The sequence below is a fragment of the Rhinolophus hipposideros genome, assembly GCF_964194185.1.
Source record: "Rhinolophus hipposideros genome assembly, chromosome: 2".
Lineage (NCBI taxonomy): Eukaryota > Metazoa > Chordata > Mammalia > Chiroptera > Rhinolophidae > Rhinolophus > Rhinolophus hipposideros.
The window spans coordinates 23998844-24018513 of NC_138048.1; positions in this window are offsets into that span (position 1 = coordinate 23998844).

The following is a 19670-nucleotide window of genomic DNA, read 5'->3' on the forward strand; positions in this document are numbered from 1 at the left end:
CTGAGAGGAATACATTTTTTAGTAAACAGAGTGAATCTTGGGAAGTCAAAGGAAACACCAGAGACGGATCCCCTGAGGGTGTAGAGAAGGAGTCATGGTCCAAGTGTCCTGCGAGGACAGTGTTGGCATATATGTGAAAAATCCATGGAAGGGGAATGTGAGGAAAGAGAATCATGTTGAATCAGAGAATCAGGTCAGGAGGAGGTTACAGCAGCTCACAGATAAATGTAAGAGTAGAAGTAGTGAGTAAATTGGAGAGAGACTAGAAGAGACTTCCTTATTTTACAGGAAGACTGGTAACAGTCTAGTTTTGCCTTCATAGCAAGGGCAGGGTTAAAAATGCCATCAATGTGATTTACTGAGGAGGTGTGGCCACTGCAATGAGAACTCTAAGAAGAAAAGTAGTAGAAGAAAAAAGAGCAGAGTCTTCATCAAGTCAGTAATGAGAATATCCCTAGTACGCTTAGATGAATCAATAGGGAAGTTCAGCGGTGGATAACCATTCTAGGATGAATACATCAATTGAAAGCAATAAGGTTTCATGAACTTTAAATGTCTTAGAATTCCAGTTCTAAGCTATGCTATGACTCTTCTGATCCTTAAAGATGGTTCAAAAATACATTATGATGAAATGATTTCAAATCACTGAATAATTTCACAGTTATTCTGAGTGACAGCATAACAAATTATCGAATATGGATATAGCTTTTAAATTTTTCTTTTCTTTAGGATATGGGTCCTAATTTTAAATTTGTATTAGATTCAGGATAAATACAGTTCCCAGATACTACTGAAAGTTTCAAACTATACATTCGGGAGGATATGCTATGGAGAGAATGATATGGAACTGGATTGAGCCATGCTGATAACAGCATTCACCCCAGCTCATGACAAGGACACAGGTTTGCATTTTGCCCATGTGTGAGGCACAAAAAAGAACAGCCTTTGTCAAGTGGCTTCCAGAACGTTTTCCATGTCCAAGCACTGTCAAGGAGGAAAAAAACAATGCCTGCTTACAAGAATATTATTTTGTTACACATATGAATTCTGTTAGGTTTCCCAGTATGTTGAGATATTAGAGATATGTGCATTTTTTTATCCCAGGTGGTACAGTTTTATTTCATTCTGGCATGGCCCAGGAGTTTCTCTTGCATGTTTCTGCACACACATAAGGGGTCAATGAACCCTGGCATATATTAGAGTGGAAATATTTTTTTAATTATTACTTTGTATGATATTTTCAAAAATATTTCAGAACTTTTTGTATTAGGAAGAATGTAAAATAATGTTTTAATGCTTTTGTATCTTTATGGCCATGGGGGTATTTCATGGCAAATTTAGATTTATATTAAGTCTAATTTATATATTTTTATATACATATAGTTAGAAATGTTTAGTACCTGTAAAGCTTTTGGAACCTCTTTAAGAATGCCAAAGAAATAAAAAGTAAACAGAGTATAACTCATTTTTCTAATTAATTCAGATTTATAAATACCCAACTTCTCATTGCAGCTATGCTACCCAGACTTTCAGAGATTAACTTCATTTGTTTTCTTATCTTCTTTGAGGAATAGGAACCAGAAAAATCCCCACAGTATGTAAATATTAATTCTAGATGGGTTGGGGAAGAGAATAAAATGATGGATTTATTAAAAAATTCTATATTATTTTATTAAAAACTAAATGACACTTCCATAACACCATACAGAATTCTAAAGCACTTTTATACACATTATCACATTTGAAGTCTCATAAAAATCAGTTAGAATCCTCCCCAAACTTACATCCTGTTAAAACTAGTATGTCTACACACACACACACACACACACACACATACACACACACACACACACATATCTGTTAATGATAGTAATTTGGCCTCATTCCTGACTCTCCGTTATGTATTAGTTTATATATTCTTCATGCTTGTCTCTCTATAAGTTATATCTTCTCTTAATTATGTATTCTTAGACGTTTCTCTAATATTTTCTTGAACAAAGTGAATTCTAATTAAATTAAAAAAATAAAAAATAAATATAATTTTACAATTTTAAAAAGAAAACCCACTGAAGTTTAAAGTGACTCACTCTATTTTTCTATATGACAATATAACTAAGTCCTAATATTAGACAACTATTTTTTTCCACCATAGTTTCTCCACAGTTCTTTGTCATCCTATGCACAAATTAATGCATTCTTTAAAGTAAAGCTAGTTTACAGAGTGAAAAGGGCTGCAAAAAACTTTTAATAATAATGTTGCTGGGTTTTAAGAGGCTAATGCCTCATGGGATTTTTAGCACTTACAGAGCTCCAAGTTCATGGGCATGCAGGAAAAAACAATCCAAACATAACAGCAACCAACATAACAACATGTGGGGACAGAGCCCCAGAAAGCAGTTTCCAGGCTCTTGGTCTCATGTGGAGAGGTGCTGGCTCAGACAGTAGATGGCTGTCAGCTGTGTCTGGTTGGCCGTCAGCTGTAGCCATTGAGCCATTGAGCCATTGGCCACTGATATAACTGCAGCGGCTACGGAGGGGAGCCGAGGAGGGTGAAGGAGAGTGGAGAAGAGTCGGTCAGTTGGCAGCAAAGCAGACAGCAGGTCACATGTTGTGTGAACCCAGCCTCCAGTGAGACCATAGTGGTATGACTTCCCTACTTATGGCTCTGTGGGTGTTCCAGCCTAGCCACATCCTGTGTTCTTATGTGGGGAGCGGTAGCTGAGATCCCGCCGGACGCCCCGCATGACAAATGGCGCAGCGAGCAGGGTCCCTTGCATGACACAACCTCTGTCTTCAGCCGCCTCTTGGTCACGTTTTTTGCTTAGTGGTTCCAAGTCTTCACACTTATCACTCCTTTCTTCCTTTTTTTCCCTCTGTCTATTCTCTTCTTAGTGCCATTCAAAAAAAAAAAAAAAAAGGATGTGCCGTCATTCAAATATCTTTTGTTAAGCATTAAGAAAATCTATGGAATGAAGACTTATAAAATGTATTTACTTTAATATTTCTAGGTACCAGTAGGCAAAACCTTTTTTTTAAATATCTCTGTAATTATTTTACCTTTGCCTGTTTTGTCTGGTAACCTTTAAATTCATTATCCCCCACATTTATAGAGCCACAGTTCCCTACACCAAAGGAGTAGCACCCTACACTCAATCTCAGGCTAATAACCCCTAAAGATAAGCTGTTGCTGGAATAAAGGAGAGCTGTGGAAAGCCATCAGTAGAGGCCATTGTTTCTTAAAATGCCCACTTTGAAGTACTAATAGAATTGAAGTACTAATAGAAATAGTCGTAGTAACTAACATTCTTGAGTATTATGTCAGGCATTATTTTATGTTCCTTCTCTCATTTAATTATTATAGAACTCTAAGATTTAGTATGATATTGTTCCCCATTTACAGAGAAGATAGCTTATCTTGAGTCATTTTTTTAAGATAAATTTGGTGCTTTGTATTATATCTATATTTATATCTATCTTTCTGTACATGTAAGTACATATATATGTAGATGATAGACAGACTTACACATTTTTAATTAAGGATCTGTGTATATCCTTAGAATTTCATTCCATCATTTGTGTCAGTAATTGAGATAGAAAAAAACACAAAACAAAACAAACAAAAACCCTACAAGCTTCTCTTGCTGTTTCTATAATTTTATTTAGTTGAAAACATATTTTTTTCCAAAACTTCCTAAAAAACCTACAAACCAAATCTTGTGAATCATAAATGACTGATTGTATTCAAATATTTATGGAGTGCAGAGGAAGTTCTAAGAAAGCAAGAAACCCGAACTCAAGCAATAATTGGAGATTTTAGTTTCGGAAGGATTTGAAGTTTCTGCAAGGCAGTAACTGGGTTCCCTGTCATTTACAAATGCCCAGGAGAGCACAGAGAAGATTTAAAGGGCCTTAGAGTTAAAAAGAGATAGCATTCAAAGGGAAGAAGGCAAACGGATTTTGAAAAGGTTCACGAAAGTTTAAGGTGAGTTACAGGGACCAGCATATGACCTGTGTGTAGGTTATTGAGGAAAATAGAACAGAAATACTGCTAAATTCAATCCAATTAGGAACTCACAATGTATTTTATAATGATAATTCCTATTTAATGTGCTCCGAAAATCTTTCATTTAGCTTAATAAAGGAAGAATTATTTATAGGAGAAGAGCAGACATAGGAAAATTAAGATTGATTCTGGATTTCTGCAGCATTTTACTCATTTTGGACAGTACTTCAAATTCTTACATGAGTGCTACTGAAATAACTATGGAGAGGTGAAAAAATAAGGAGAAGAGACTCTTTTATACCTCAAAGTTCCAGTAGTCAATACTAAATAATAATTTATATTTACTTTAAGCATATCATATTAGTTAAAATTGCAATTTTTAAAGTGTGGTACCAAGAGCAGCAGCATCTGGGAACTGGTTAAAAATGCAAATGTTTGGGTCCTACCCCAGGCTTCCTGAATCAGAAAGTGAGATGGGGTCCTTTGATGCATTTTAACAAGCTCTCCCCAGGTGATTCTGATGGATGCTGAAGTTTGAGAACCAGTAAATTAAAGTAACACTAGATGATGTAGTAGACAAACCCATAATCTCGTTAGTTGAAGACAATGATAACGCATTTCTGCTTAGGTAAGAGCTCTAGGCTCCTGTGTCCATGTGACAGGCTGGCTTTCTAGGATACACTCATCCATATGCATTTACCATATGACTCCAACATAATGGGATTCCGTTATGTTGGAGTCCAACAGAATGGGATTCCGTTGCAATCACGTAGAATAGGAGAATAACATTACTTCAGCTAACATTTGATTGGCCAGATCTAACTGTAAGAGAGCCTGGGAAATACAGTCTAGCTTTGTTCCTAAAAACATGAGGAAGCCAATGCCAATAGCTCACTGACCGGCCAAGCACATGCTTACAGAACAATTCTTTACTTCAGTTTCTCTGTTGAACTATATTTTATTTGTATCCTCGTAGCTCCATGTATTTGCAACATATGTTCATAGCCTATTTACAGTTTCTACAGTCTATGGGTAGTTGGATACTATGGGATCTTTAAAATTTCACAGTTAATGATTAAGAACAGCCTGGTTTTTGAATGCGGTCAGTTTCAACTTTAACATAACTTCTCATGCCCATTTAGGCTACAAGGGGCCATGTGTATCTAAATTAGCTTAATCAGTAGACAGTTTTATTTCTGCGGAAATGAAAACTTATGTCTATTTTTATAATCTTTTATATGCCAAGAACATAAAGCTATGGGACAGACATCCTTATAGGAGCTGGGAAAGCTATAAACATATCTTAACAAACTTTGGTGTCATTACAAAAGTTAAAAGAAATATTGTCTTTACATAACCTACCAACTGCACGGTGAGTCTCCTATCCTGTCTCTTCAAGGGCTCTCTTTGCTTTTCCTTCACTTTTGAATTTCTGGCAGAAGATAAAGAGCATGAGTTTTTCAACTTTGGAGAAATACAACCTAACTGGTGGATAGTTTAATAATACTGCTTGACCTTTTTGTCATATTGATTTTTTTATTTACTTATAAAGAATGTATACAATGGAGTGTCCTATTAAGCAAGGTTATGGAATCATTCTAGGAGTGTGTGTGTGTGTGTGTGTTTCTCTGAGCAGACATTGGAATAGTCTAGATGCCACAATGAAGATTTATAAATCACTATGATTCTGTGATTTTAATCTAACACCATTTATATTGCTCACTTGTATGTCTATGTAGTTACGATGCAAAGCAAATCATAGCTTATCTTTGCATTCTTGATTTCCTATAATTGAGAAATATTTTTTGTCTGTATTTTTCCCAGTAGTTCACTTCATTAAATCTCCAAAGCATGGCCTAGTTTCATCTCCCAATGAGGTCTGAAACCATCAATTCGTATAATTTGTGAATGGCACTTCTTATTTTCCACCACTACTCTGTCTGATTCACAATAGATACTAAAAAATGTGTACATTTTTTATTTTCCTATTTGTCCGGAAGCATGACTACACAGTTTAAGAGAACTGATAAAAATCCTGTGTTTCACATACCTTGTATGATTTTAACATGTTTCAGTGATATAATACTCCTCCCTCTTTTGGCCATTTCACAGATGAGGATTTTGAATAGAGATATCAAGTAACATGTTTAAGGAAGGCATGTGTGATTAATGGCAGAATATCAAAACTCCTAATTTTCAAGCTGGTGTCTATTTTAGTTAGACCTGTGGCTACTTCAGTAAGGTTGCATCTCACCATTTCTCTACCATTATGTTTAATTTTTGTACATTTCATTTCTCAAAAATCACTTCCCAAATTTCTGAACAAAATAATTTCAGATAAAGGGGAAAATGGAAACAATAATTCTAACTTTAACAAATACACGATTCTCAGAAAAGGAATTTAGTTCCATTCGTAAAGTATGATGCCCAGGAGATGAGAATCAGAGACAGCTTGTAAGCTGTATACATTAGTGGAAAGTATTGACACTAACTACCTAATATTTCTGCAATATTGTTGAGAACTATTGGACATTTGAAGCAATAGCTTTAAATTTTCCTCAAAGCTTATGGTATTGAGAAATATTCAAATTTTAGTTACAAGCTTTTTTCCTCCTAATTTGTTGAAAATTCAGCGACAGGCAACAGATGCATTTTTGGAAATGTAGAGATTCATTCTAACTTTGGGTTTTCAAGTCCTGAGAAGCACTTATTTGAAACTTACATATTGCTTTACACTGTATTGAGTAAGCCACAATTAATTTTAAAAGAGAGAAATGAAAATGACCTTAGTTTCCCACTAGGTTCTGCAAAACATCAAGTCTGAACTAGATATGTGAAATTAAATGTAAGCTTTTAGTAGTTTAAAATAACTAGGGGTACAAAATAGAGGTTTAATATGCTCATTAAATATACATTTAAGGTGCCATTTGATGGAATATATGTATAAGGAATCAACCCTTTTACATTCAATGTAAATTTGGAATACCCAACATCATGATAAAGAAATAAGTACAGATGTTGGTTATGAAATGAACTTGAAATGTAATCATTTTCTGATGATATGATTAGCTCATCATGTTATGCATTAAACTGAAAAGCATATAGCTCCTACTGAGACCAATACAGATATCTTTGCATCTTGATTGTGGTATACTAGTTATTTTTGATGAAAAATTAGCAATATATGAAAAAGGCAAAGTGGTGACAAACCTTCTTTGACGTAAATCAGCAGTCTCAATATTTTGTCTCAGGAAAAATATTAACCAAAAAATATTCTATTAATCTCAAAGTAGGTACGTATAACCATCCTTTTCTCTTTGATGCTCACTTTAGAATATACATTGCAACACATTAGCCTCTCTATTGGCTGGGGGTGATGGTTTGTATTATAATTATCTGACAATTCTTACTTTAAAAGTCCTTTTTGAGATAATGAAGTGTAGTTCATTTAGTCTTTTATTAGTATTAATTCATTAATTTAGACTTGTTTTACTCTCTGAATATCTAGAAACAGATGCCTCTAAAACTAACATTGAAAAGCTTCTGAATGAAGTTATTTTATGAGCCAGAAAAAAAAAGAAAAGAAAGTGAACTCTTTTCTACTTTGAAATTGGTGTTCGTTAGTTCCCAGAATGAAGTGAATAGCAGGCAGTAGCTGGATTTTTTATCACATTTATATAATTATACATATTTCTAGCATCTAGACAAATGCACTAGAAATTTTGTGAAGTTGTGCACACTTGCCTTACTATTCCTTTGAAATGTTTTGACTTCCTAAGAAGCAGTTATATACATTCAAATACAAATACAAAATAATTTCAGTCGTATATAAATAGAAATAGTCATTTTCTTCTCTCCATTTGCCAGGTAACTGATAATTATTGCCATGGGTTGTACTTATGATAAGACACAAGTGCTTGATGATTATGTGTTAAGAGGTAGGATTCTGTAAGCTTTTTGTTGACTTGTTTCAAGCTCTCGCTTGCGTGGTCCAACTTGTATCTGCAAAATGGGAAAAATGAGATATTTCATAATTATTTCACCTCAAGATGTTATGATGGATGTTTGGATAATCCACCACTAGGTCAATTTTTATTGGAGTAATTCATATGAATTTGTGTACACCACTAAGGTTTATGTTAATCATGGAGGGAAGTTACATGAAAAGATGATTTAGTTATTTGAAGAAACTGATTTTTCTCCACAGACCAGTTTTCTCTCTATGGAGATAAAAGTTTCTCCTACATTTCAGAATTTATAAAATCTTTCTTAAGACTCATATTAAGGAACATTAGACAGAGGCAAGCCATTAGGGTGGGTAGGACCCTACAAACCTCTCAATGACACAGAAGTTTAAAGGAGTGTTCAGTTATTTTCATATATGTTTCTAACTATACATGTGTCATGTCCAGCACGACAAGAGCAGAGGGAAGCGAAAAGGGCGGAGCAGGGTTAAGAAAGACAGTAGCCAAGAATAGAGTGCAAGCAGGGCCAAGGGACTCAAGCCTCAAGGACTGAGCCCTGAATCGGGCCAATGTGTGGCTTGTATTAGTAATCATACAAGGCAGTAAAGTTTGATTTTTCCATGGTCCACGAGTGACGTGCCTGACTGGCTGTTCTACCCGGAAGTCCCCATTGTGCTCCAACACATACTGTGCCTTCACACCAACGTATAACCCCAGGAGATGGAATCACTTGTCCTGAAACCATCAGATAAAAGAGGCTGACCGATATTATTCCATCGGTTCCCAGCTTTCTGGGACACCTCCTTGTGATGTCATGGGGAAGGCGCGGGGAACAGACAGTTAGGCAGCTATAAAGCAACATATATGTACTATTCATCACTAACTTAAATTTCTTAAAGAAATATTTATCTCTTTCAATGGTAGAATAGCAAGAACTCATCAATTTCAGAAGAGGAATACAACATTGTAATGCTTGTAGGCATTGAATACTTAAGTACAGAAAATGGATAGCTGCCACATCTTTGGCTTTTTGGTGGTCTCTAATTTTTATATTACGTAATTCAAGGCTACTTGTGGCAGATGGTGAGATTCAAGAGAACAGAGTGGACAATTTACCAAGTGCATTTTTTTTCTCTTTTAAATATTTCACAAAGTCAGGTAATTTTCCCATCCCTTTAGTATTCCAATTTTGTGGACATTCAATTACACTGACAGCTCTAAGTAAATTATCTTCTGAAATAAAACAATTTTATGATATGTGAATGGGTTTTCTTGTTGCTAAAGCAATAAGCTTCACTGATACAAATCTGAGTGTAACATATGGTCTCAGCCTTAGGCCAGGGTGTTTCATTTGAATTATTCCAGGCTTTTCCTTATAGTGCTGTGCTTCAAACATGAATCCAATTACCAACTGAAGTCAGGCAATTGAAAGGCTGCAGGAGATATACTCTAATAGATGGGGAGGAGGGTAAAGGACGATGATTTGTGTGGTAATCAGCAAGAGAAGGTCAATTGTAATAGAATAGACTGGTTTTCAAGACAGAGCTAATGTAGGATGCCTTCAACTCCATTGAGGGACGCTATCAATAGATTTGTTGTTTTCATTACCAACAATGTCACTTACTGACAAGGTGAATAAAGACAGTGTGAGAAGGTCCTGTCGATGGATCAGGTGATTAAAACCTAGAATGTGGTGAGCAATTAGTAAACCATGACCTATATGAAGACTGTGAGTGGGAGGTTAAAAGAAAATTGTTATGAAAATGTCCACCTAAAAATAGTTTTGTGTTCTTTAAGATTTATGTTCCAACTCTAGGATTCATCATAGAAAGGCTGAATACATGTGCATCTCCCTAAGAGGCAATATTTCTCTCTATACCCTAAATTATTGAATTGATTCTCCACAAAGGTAATAAAAATGCCCAAAATGCCTGCTCATCATACCACATATTGTTTTTTAACAATCTAATTTCTTAAACTGGTATAAAGGTAGTAGCCCACAGGCTCTAGTCACGAAAGAATACGCTCAGTTCATGAGGTTTCTGTTTTCTTTTAAGAGTTTTATGTCAAGTCAGTCTCTTAGCCAGATGGTTCTTCTTGTCAATTATAGTAAAAGCAAAACAAGTGGCACTGTGATTCTAATAATCCAAAATGTTTTTACCGGAAATATCAAATATGTTTTTAGAAAGATAAATCCTAGGCCAAAGGAATGACTTGCCCAAGATTAATCGAAATTACTGCCTCCACTCTTGGGTGCTAACAGACTACAACAGAGTATATCCTTATTTTAAGGTTACTTAATGCGTCTACTCCCTTTACCTATCAATACAATAGTGCACTTTGCTGCAGATATCAGGCTACTAGTATTTCACCTTCAGGTACATAAATTGCTACAGAAAATCACTGAAGAAACCTAAAGTCTTGCAATTTAAATTTATAGCACTGCAATTTAAAAACTTACTTGAATAAAAATAAAACAAGAAAATATGCCCCCCATCCTCACCCCCATGAAAATATGCCACCCACCTCACCTTGGCTTTTTGACTTTATAGGGATATTTAAATTTTAAAGAGGTAAAATATTTTCAAAACAACAGTTTTACTGAGTGAGGCTCTCCCTGATTGCAAGCACTTATTTATACCTAATAATCAGTTAAAACAAGTCATACAGTAAATTACTGAGAGTGCAAAAGGAATTTGAGACGCAGTCAGTGTTAAGGATCTTTTATGGAGAAGATTGATTGTTAATGGGAAAAAATATGCCTGTGCAAGTTCTCTAAAATTTCAGTTAAGTGTCGAAAGCGTTTAACTAATAAAAAAAAACCCACTGTGTTAATAGAGCCATCCGTGGCTTTTTGGCATATCCTAAATGAAGGATATCTTTGATAGTAGCCTTACAATGTGGGGCAGCCATCTGCTCACCATACCTGATTGCTGATCATTCTGTAAGAGCTCTCCTGCTTCCAGCACTTATGAGCGATTAGCTGTTGCCCTAGAATCTTGATGCTGTGCTTTCACTGGGCAATTAGAAGAGCAGAGAGTCCATGAGAGCTTCAAGAGGCAAACATAATGCCTTGTTAGCATCTCCAAGCTTTAGAGCACAACAAAATACCCCATAAATAAGCCCCTAGGAAAAAAGAAAGATTTTTTTTTTTTTTCTGGCTGATGGCAGAGGAAGAAAACAGTCATTTTCCAGCCTAATCTTTTCTATTGCATTATCTACAAGTTAAGGAAAGCAGGTTCCTCATTTTTCTGGTTAGAAAAAGAAAAGTTTTTAATTGCCTTTGTCACATGCTTCCCCCAACAATTTAGTTTCTCAGCAATTACAACTGCCTTTTATTGGTTACTTGGTGAGCACAGCAACTGCCTCCAGTGCACAATTTAATGTTTAAATATCGGGCTGCTGACAAGGCTTTTTCTGTTGGTGTGAAGACACAGAGTCTGGAATCCTTTGACATCATCAAGCAATTTTATTACCAGTTATATATTTAAGAATACATTTTGATTGAATATTTTGAATAGATTATTCAGTAGACTTTTATATTCAAAAAATATATATATATTTTAACAAATGTGTTACAGAGACAAGGCTTATTTATGTATAGTAATTCTTTCCTTTTTGACCTATTTTGTGGTAAAGTAAAACACAGATTTTGTCAAGTAGGATAAGGTAGAGTTAATAAAAATGTTTGTTTTATGACAAAATCCCACATATTTTCAATGAAATCCTGTTTAGTTCATTATTTTTTCTTACATCAAACTTTTAATGTATGTGTACTCAGCTAGAGAAAGCTTACTCTCTATAAAATACATCTCAAGTCAATAATGAACTACGTGCATATTTTTTCATAAGTACCTGCTAATCCACTGTTTGCCAAGAGAAAATACAAGATATTAATTAAACAAATCAATTGCCTATTTAAATAATAAGAGGTTAATAAATAAAAGATACTTCCCTCGTAGAAGACGTGAAAGAAAGTTCTCAGATTTCCCTTGGGCCATTATATCTATGCAATCAATACTTTTGATTCATTTCCACTCCCCACCCCCAAGTGATCAAACTGGAGAAGGTATGTGGCATTTAGAGGGCATTTTAACTGAAACACAAACTTGAGCAAGAAGAGCTCATCACCCAGAAATGGGGAGTGCACAAAGGGTGACCTGTTGTGCAGTTGCTGACACCAATGACTGACTCTGTAGGGGACCTCTCTGGGAATTGAGTCACCAATAAATGGTATCTTGTGTTTGCAGTCAATTGAGTCAACTTTATACAAGAACATTCGAGTGTCACTCATTGCAAATGAGGTTTTCACAGTGATATTCAGAGTTGAAAAGTCCTGAGAAATACTAATCAGTTGTGAAGGAAATGTCTTGCATATGGGAGTAATATATGTACAAAACTATCTTGGTATAAATTGTGTAATAAAATTTATTTTAAACACTTTTCCAAAACTATGATGATATTTTCCCCCTTAATTGTATATTTGTACAATTTAATTCCTCCTCCAATAATTAAAATTTAGACTCTTTTACCTAATTTCTAATTTTGGCACATTTTGTATTACTTAAAGCCAAGGGGTGTACTATTAATCATCAACTGAAATTAATTAAAGCCCAGGAAGTAATGCCAAATTATTGGGCAATAACCAAAGAAGTTTTTGCTCATGTGTTGTCCTAGAAATAGAGCTTGTGAGTGGAGACGACAAAGCTAATAACTTTTATAAGGAAGACTCTTTGGAAAAGACAGAATAAGCCTTGAGTATTGATTACACACTTCAGGGAAAGAACTAACTGGATTAAAATTCTGAAAGAGAAGGCTTAAATTTGAAAAAGGAAGTTGCTATTATGATGTTTATTCAGGGAAATAAGAAGTCAGAGGCCAAACTTTCCAGGATATGAGTGCAAGTCTTTAAATAACAGTATTTGAGAAAAAAGGTGAAAACAATTCTAACAGCCAGCACATAGTATCAGGTATATCAACACCTCCTCAGAAGATTTTTGATTCAAGACAAACACACTAATGCTAAAGCACTTATCTCCCCAAATTACTGCCAATCACATAGACTTTGAAACAATTTATACCAGCTTATCCTAGCTCCTTCATTTTATAAGTCATAAACTCAAGTGTTCTCTAAACATCTGATAATTCGCTCAGGATTGGGGAAACGTGATTGTATAAATCATGATTGTAAATGCTAAGGTTTTCAGTCTAGCTATGGGGCACAAGCAAAATGGAAAATAAAAGGTGACCTGTGATAACTTCAAAAGAAAATTCTAGAAGTAATACAAAATCAAGTGACAGCAATCACTTCTGAAAAATAGTTTGTGAATTTGAAACAATTTGTTTTAAAAGTTAGAACTTCTAGATACGTGGCTTCCCTTCATGCTTTACTCATTATCTTTATTACTTATTTTTGCATAAAATGAAGTATTTTTCTCCAAAGTTAAGATTAAAATGGTGTCACACATGCTGTTTGTATATTCTACAGTCATATGTAAATTAATCATTAACTAAGTAGGAAGCAGCTTTCTACTTTTGATTATCTAAATGGTAATGACCCTTTCCATCTTTGATACTGGACATGGTTGATCATTTTCTCTATCAGAGGTCATCTGTGCTTCTAAAACAGAGTGTAGAATTATTTATTCAGTTGTTGCATATTAGTTCCTCAGGAGTTGAAAGATCTGAACAAATACAAAGTCTTACATGACATTATAATACCCTTTATTAGTGGGAAATTCAAGTCTAGAGATCAGTATTAAGCCAGTCCCTAAAATCTGCTTGTTCTGTGAGAGGGACCCCAGACTGACCTCTGTTCAAATTGTATTAGAAGGATTTTACCCTTGTTAGTAATTAAATGAATAGTTGTATTTGCATTATTTTTCTTTATAGTCAAGTTATGACATCAGCCTTCTCAAGAAACTTGAGACAAAGAGGAACTAAAGACAAAGAGAGTCAAGTTCTCATTTAAGCAAGAAGAATATAGTATGCATACTAAGGTCCTGACATTTGGCATCTAGTGTGCAGTAACTTATTGCAATTAATATGCCAGCATATCACATGTCAAAGGGCTTTTCATTGAAGTTCGAAGAGGACAAAATGAAAGATTTAATAAAATTCAAACTTTTTCGATGTTGGTTACCTGCCCTTCCTAAGGCAATTTCCCTAACAGCCCCGAGGAGCAAGAACAGTGGCTCAAAACATCACAATTTTTTGGTCCTGGAGTAGAGTGTCTGAATATATACTGGCAAGTAGGTAATAGGATTTGGTATGTTCAACAACATTGAAGGCAATATTGGGTAATCCTTTTTTTGTTCATCACATAAAATATGTATGCTGCTTCTTCCTATCCTTTTTGTGTATATATTAAGTGCTGTCTTATGCAAATATATTGCATGCAAAAGAATGATTACCATAATAATTCTGAAAGTATTTTCATGTTAGAAAGAAAATTCTATTTCTCAAGAGAACATAGTTTTGCCCCTCCATATATGATTTTTGAATTTTCAGTATAAATATATTCATCTCTTCCCCCCAAAATTGTTAGTGGCACTTTTGCAAAGCTAAGCTGTATTTGCCTCTTCATAAAAGGTTTTAATAATTTTCTTTGTTACATCACAGCTGCAGAGTAACCATAGCAACCAACTTAAGTAACAGAAATAGCTATTACTATGTGCCTTCCATGTCTAGAATGTGCAAATGGAAGAAATGCTATTAAAGTACATTAAAGAAAAAAGGTTCTCCGTTGTCCAAATATCTTCATTTGTTGACATTGTCTTTGCAATCATTTTGCTTGAGTAAATCTTTATTAAAATTAAACTTGTCTAATATAGATCCTGAATCATTCAAAAGCTGTAAAGATAATATCAGACTCACCAATAAGGCCAAAGATGGTCCGGTTTTGTAGGTGCAGTCCTCACTTTTGAAGACTTGGGTGCTATGGTTAGTTTTCTATGAAAGAGCAGCAGGTATTTGCATCCCCAGACCTACTCCCTTTCAGAATTGTTAAAATGTTATACTCTGATTATGTTGAACTGAAATCTGTTAGGATCAGCTCCCCTAGTTCCTGTCCTATAGTTACAGTTCATGGTGTGATTTTTTTTTTAATAAAAAAATTAGAGGAATAATATATGATTTATAGAAAATTTACAAAGTTAAAAAACAAACAAACAACTATTCACATGCCCCTCACCCACTTTCAATTTCCCTTAATATTTTTATCTTACATTACTGTGTATATTTGTCAAAACTGAGAAAACATCCTTGGCATATTACTGTTGATTGAACTCCACATTTTATTTGGGTTTTACCAATTATTCTGTTTATGTCCATTTTATGTTCCAAGATCTAATCTAGGATATTTTTCCTGTCTTTTATATCTCTTTCGGTTTGTGACACTTTATCAGGATTTCCTTGATTTTCAGTTTTACGGATGATTGTAGAGAATGTCCCTCAGTCTGGTATTGGTTGAAGACTTCTCATAATTCTATTGATGTTCTGGGTTTGGGGAAGAATATCACTGAGGTTAAGTTCCCTGTCGCCCCATCATGTCAGGCAGCACATGGCATGAACGTGACAGCACTGTTGATGTTAACCTGATCAGTTAGTTGAGTAGCATTTGCTAGTTTTATCCTCCACAGGGTTACCATTTTGCCCTTTCCATATCCTTTTCTTTGGAAGTGATTTGCAAAGCTAGCCCATAGTCAAATGAATGGAGTTTAAATTCCACCTCCAAAAGGGTGAAATATCTACTTCTATTATTTGGGATTCCTTTCTTCCCCATTTATGTATTTATTCCATCACTTATTTACATCAGTATGGGTTCATATTTCAATCTAACTCCAGGTTATTTATTTTGTTGCTCAAATTGTTCCCTTGTTGCCACTGGGGGCTCTTTCAGACTGACTCTTAGTGTCTGACATGACCTCATGCTTTTGATTTTTGAATATTTCTTTGGTTTCTAGAACTGCCAAATGCTTCATGCTCCTCTTGTATTTTCCCCTCCTGTACTGTAGAATTAGCCATTTCTCCAGGGAGCCTTGGTAATTTTTATTATAGAATAGTATTTAAAAAAGAAAACAAAAACAAAACAAAACAAAACAAAACAAAACAAGATTTGGATGCTGGGTGTATCGTAGTTTGTTTTTGTAATTAAAGCCATCTCTGCTGCTTCAACAGTCTCCTTTAACAAACACCATTAGCACTAACCTGATTGTTGTGTAGAAAAGAAATCTATCTTCCTCTAAATTATTGTCCTTCTATTTATCTCAATTCACGATGTCTAACTGGAAACATAGGTATATTACCTTGAAATCACTGAAAATTCGTATTTTCATCTTTCATAATATAGAAAAATCACAATTTTATAATAATAAAACATTAGTGGGGAAATGGTATTTCAACAGTTTGAATGCCTCCAGCTGCAAGTAACAGATACACTAAATAAAATTAGAACATTATTATTTTATAGTATGAGTAGTAAAGGACTGGTTAAATTTGGCATCTGGGCAATATGAAGGTTCTGGTTGGCTTAATTTAAATCTGTTGGCTGTCCTTCATGGTTGCAAAATGTCTGATGCAGATCCAAACCACATATCCTCGAATAACTCTCTAAGGGTGTGAAGAAAGATATATTTCTCCTTGGGCATTTTTTTCCCCCTGCCTCTATCAGGAAAGAAAATATTTTCCAGAAGTCATCAGGAGACTTCTCCTTATGCCTCCATATGCAGAACTGTGTTCATTAATCTAAAAACTATCATTGATAAATGGGGATAGAATTTACAGTACTGGTTTAGAAACCAATCATGACTTATTCCCTGGAGTTTGAAAAGGAGGTCACCTTTCTTAGACTATTGTTGCACAACCCACATTGGAATAAAACCAAAACCATGTGAGCAAGAACCAAATGGCAAATGGTTGCTAGTCATTGTGTCATAACATTCTATCATAAAACTTATATTTACACAATATAAATATTGCATACTCTTACTGTCAAGAAAATTAGGTTTTTTTGATTTTTGTTATTCTCAGAATATTTCTTATCATCCCTAGGTATGGACAAAATAAAGTAAAATTATGACCCTGCTGACCTTGTTACTTCAGCAGAACGTGCATTTATGACTCTGCTATTGGTCCAGGTCCAGGTTCTGGCACAGGTCCATTGGTCCATTGGTCCAGGTTCTGGGACAGGTGTGTACATCTCTGTTGGAGATGCAATGGCACTATTTGGGACTCAGATGACGATGAGGCAGGGAATGTAAATAAATTAGAAGAAGGATATAAAACTGGTGTTTTATAATATAGGCCTTCAAATAAATGGTAAAATGAGTGCAGGGAAATCTTAATCTTCTCTTGAATTTGTGTGTGTGTGTGTGTGTGTGTGTATGGACCCATGCATCTGTATGTGAATTATTAGTTTACAGTACTCTGAAAAATTCCCCAACTTTAAAGGATATGCTGACTGTGTTTGTCTGGGCATTTCAGTGTTCTGGGTTTCATTCTGCCCTTAGAAAAATGCATGAATCATAGACTTTCTTGGAAAATCTATTATCTTTTAAAAAATACATTAAAATGTACATTAAGAGTCAAGAATAGGCAAAGCTCTGTCAGCACAATGAATATTAGGATGATTAGTACGAAATAATTGGTCATTTCAGTCAAATACAGTAGGAAACGATACTCATTTTTTTAGTATATGTGCTGCCGAAGCGAGCACACGCTACTCATTTTTCATATACATTATTATAATTGTCAATTTAGTTAATATCTTAGAAATGATATGTAAAACGTAAGAGAAATGAATTCACTCTAATCACACCAGCAGTGACAGAAGGAAACCTTCTCATTAGTAATGTTTGGGTTACACTTGTAGAATTTGCCTTTGTGATGAAAGTCTGTCTTCTTATATTTTTAAATATCACCTGGAACAAAGTTCACTTTAAGAGCAGAAAATATGGAGTTAAGTAGCTTAAGTTCATAAAACTGAATCTACCACTAACTACTTGAATGACCTTAGGCAGGTTAACTCTTGCTTTGGTTTCCTCAACAGAAAAGTGTGAATAATAATAATAATCACCACCGCTACCACCACCTATTTCTGGTTTGCAATCCTCAGAACATGATTTACCATACTAGAATCAGATTCTGGCGCAGCATAAGAGTTACAGTAGTGGTTGTTCTTACAATTACAATGATCTATTTAAGAATTAAGAAAAAAAAAAGAATTAAGGGGGAACAAAGCTTTTCTTTTTAAAATCCCTATTGCAACAAAGTGTGTAGGAAATGTTCAAGTTTAAACAAAGAAATGGGAAAGATAGGAATTAATTTGTGTCGAAGCGAGATGAAAGATATTTTTCTATTTTCTAGTAAATTATTTTATTATTAACATGTGAAAAAAATTACTTTTGAACTTAAAGTTGAGACAAAGAAAATGTTCTCTAAAACAGATGACTGAAAATCCACGGAGGGAACTGTGTATTAGTGACAGTAGCAGTGGAGGTACAGTGACAATGGCAGCAGTGAAGATCACATGTCCAGTCTAGAATCCTAGAAAGTGCTGCTGGGGCAGAGTTTGAGGCCAAGGTCCTTGACCACCCTTCGTCAAAGACCTGGATGCTCCCTTCTCAAATTACTCAGGATTGCAGAGCAGTATACGCAAATGTTGGGCGTTTGGGATTCGTAGTTGTAGTGATGCTTAATATTTGAGCTTCTAGTGTTTTGAGCTCTACAGTTGTTAATAAAATTTTAGAATGACAAAAATAAAATATTTTGGGTTTTTCTTAAAAATTTCAACTTCTGAATTAATTCCTGATATGGAGGAAATACTAGAGAGAGAGGTAAATGACTCTCATACTAAGAAAACTATTCACTGATATTCCTAAAATGAAAAATAAGTTATAATTTCCTGTGGGGTGAAAGTATACAGTACTCAGCTATAAAGATTTTCCCATTTAAAAATCTGATATTTTATGTATTAAACATTAAACGTATTTAAGTAAATGTGGTCATGTATATATATATGTATATATACATATACATATATATATACAATTGTGTGTATATATATATACAATTGTATATATATATACAAAAATGTATATATATATATACAAAAATATATACAATTGTATATATATACAATACATTGTATATATATACACAATATATACAATTACATAAATATATGTACATAAATATATGTACATAATATATTATATGTACATAAATATATATACACACATGTCCAAAATGACATGCATTAGAATCTTTTTAGCAATTGTATTCATAATAGTCCCAGACTAGACATAATACAAATGCTCATCAACAGGTAAATAAACAAGTAAATTGTAGTACATTCATACAATTAAATTATAGAAGAAAAAATTATCACTATACATAATAGCAAGGTAGAATTTCATTAAATACTTTGTTCTATGAAAGAAACCAGACAACAAAAGAGTTCATATTAGCTGATTCCATCTATATAAATTTCATGAAAAGAAAGAAAAACTAATCTTTGGCGAAAGAAGTATAAAGGTTACCTTAGTGGGGAAAGACAGTGGTTGTGGACTAGGAAGAAGCACTAAGGAATCTCATGAGTGATGGAGCTGTCCTATGGTGCTCACGTAGGTGCACACATATGTAAAAAAACATCAAGCTGTATCTGCAGGTGATTTTGAAACTCATACTAAGCGATTCGGGCA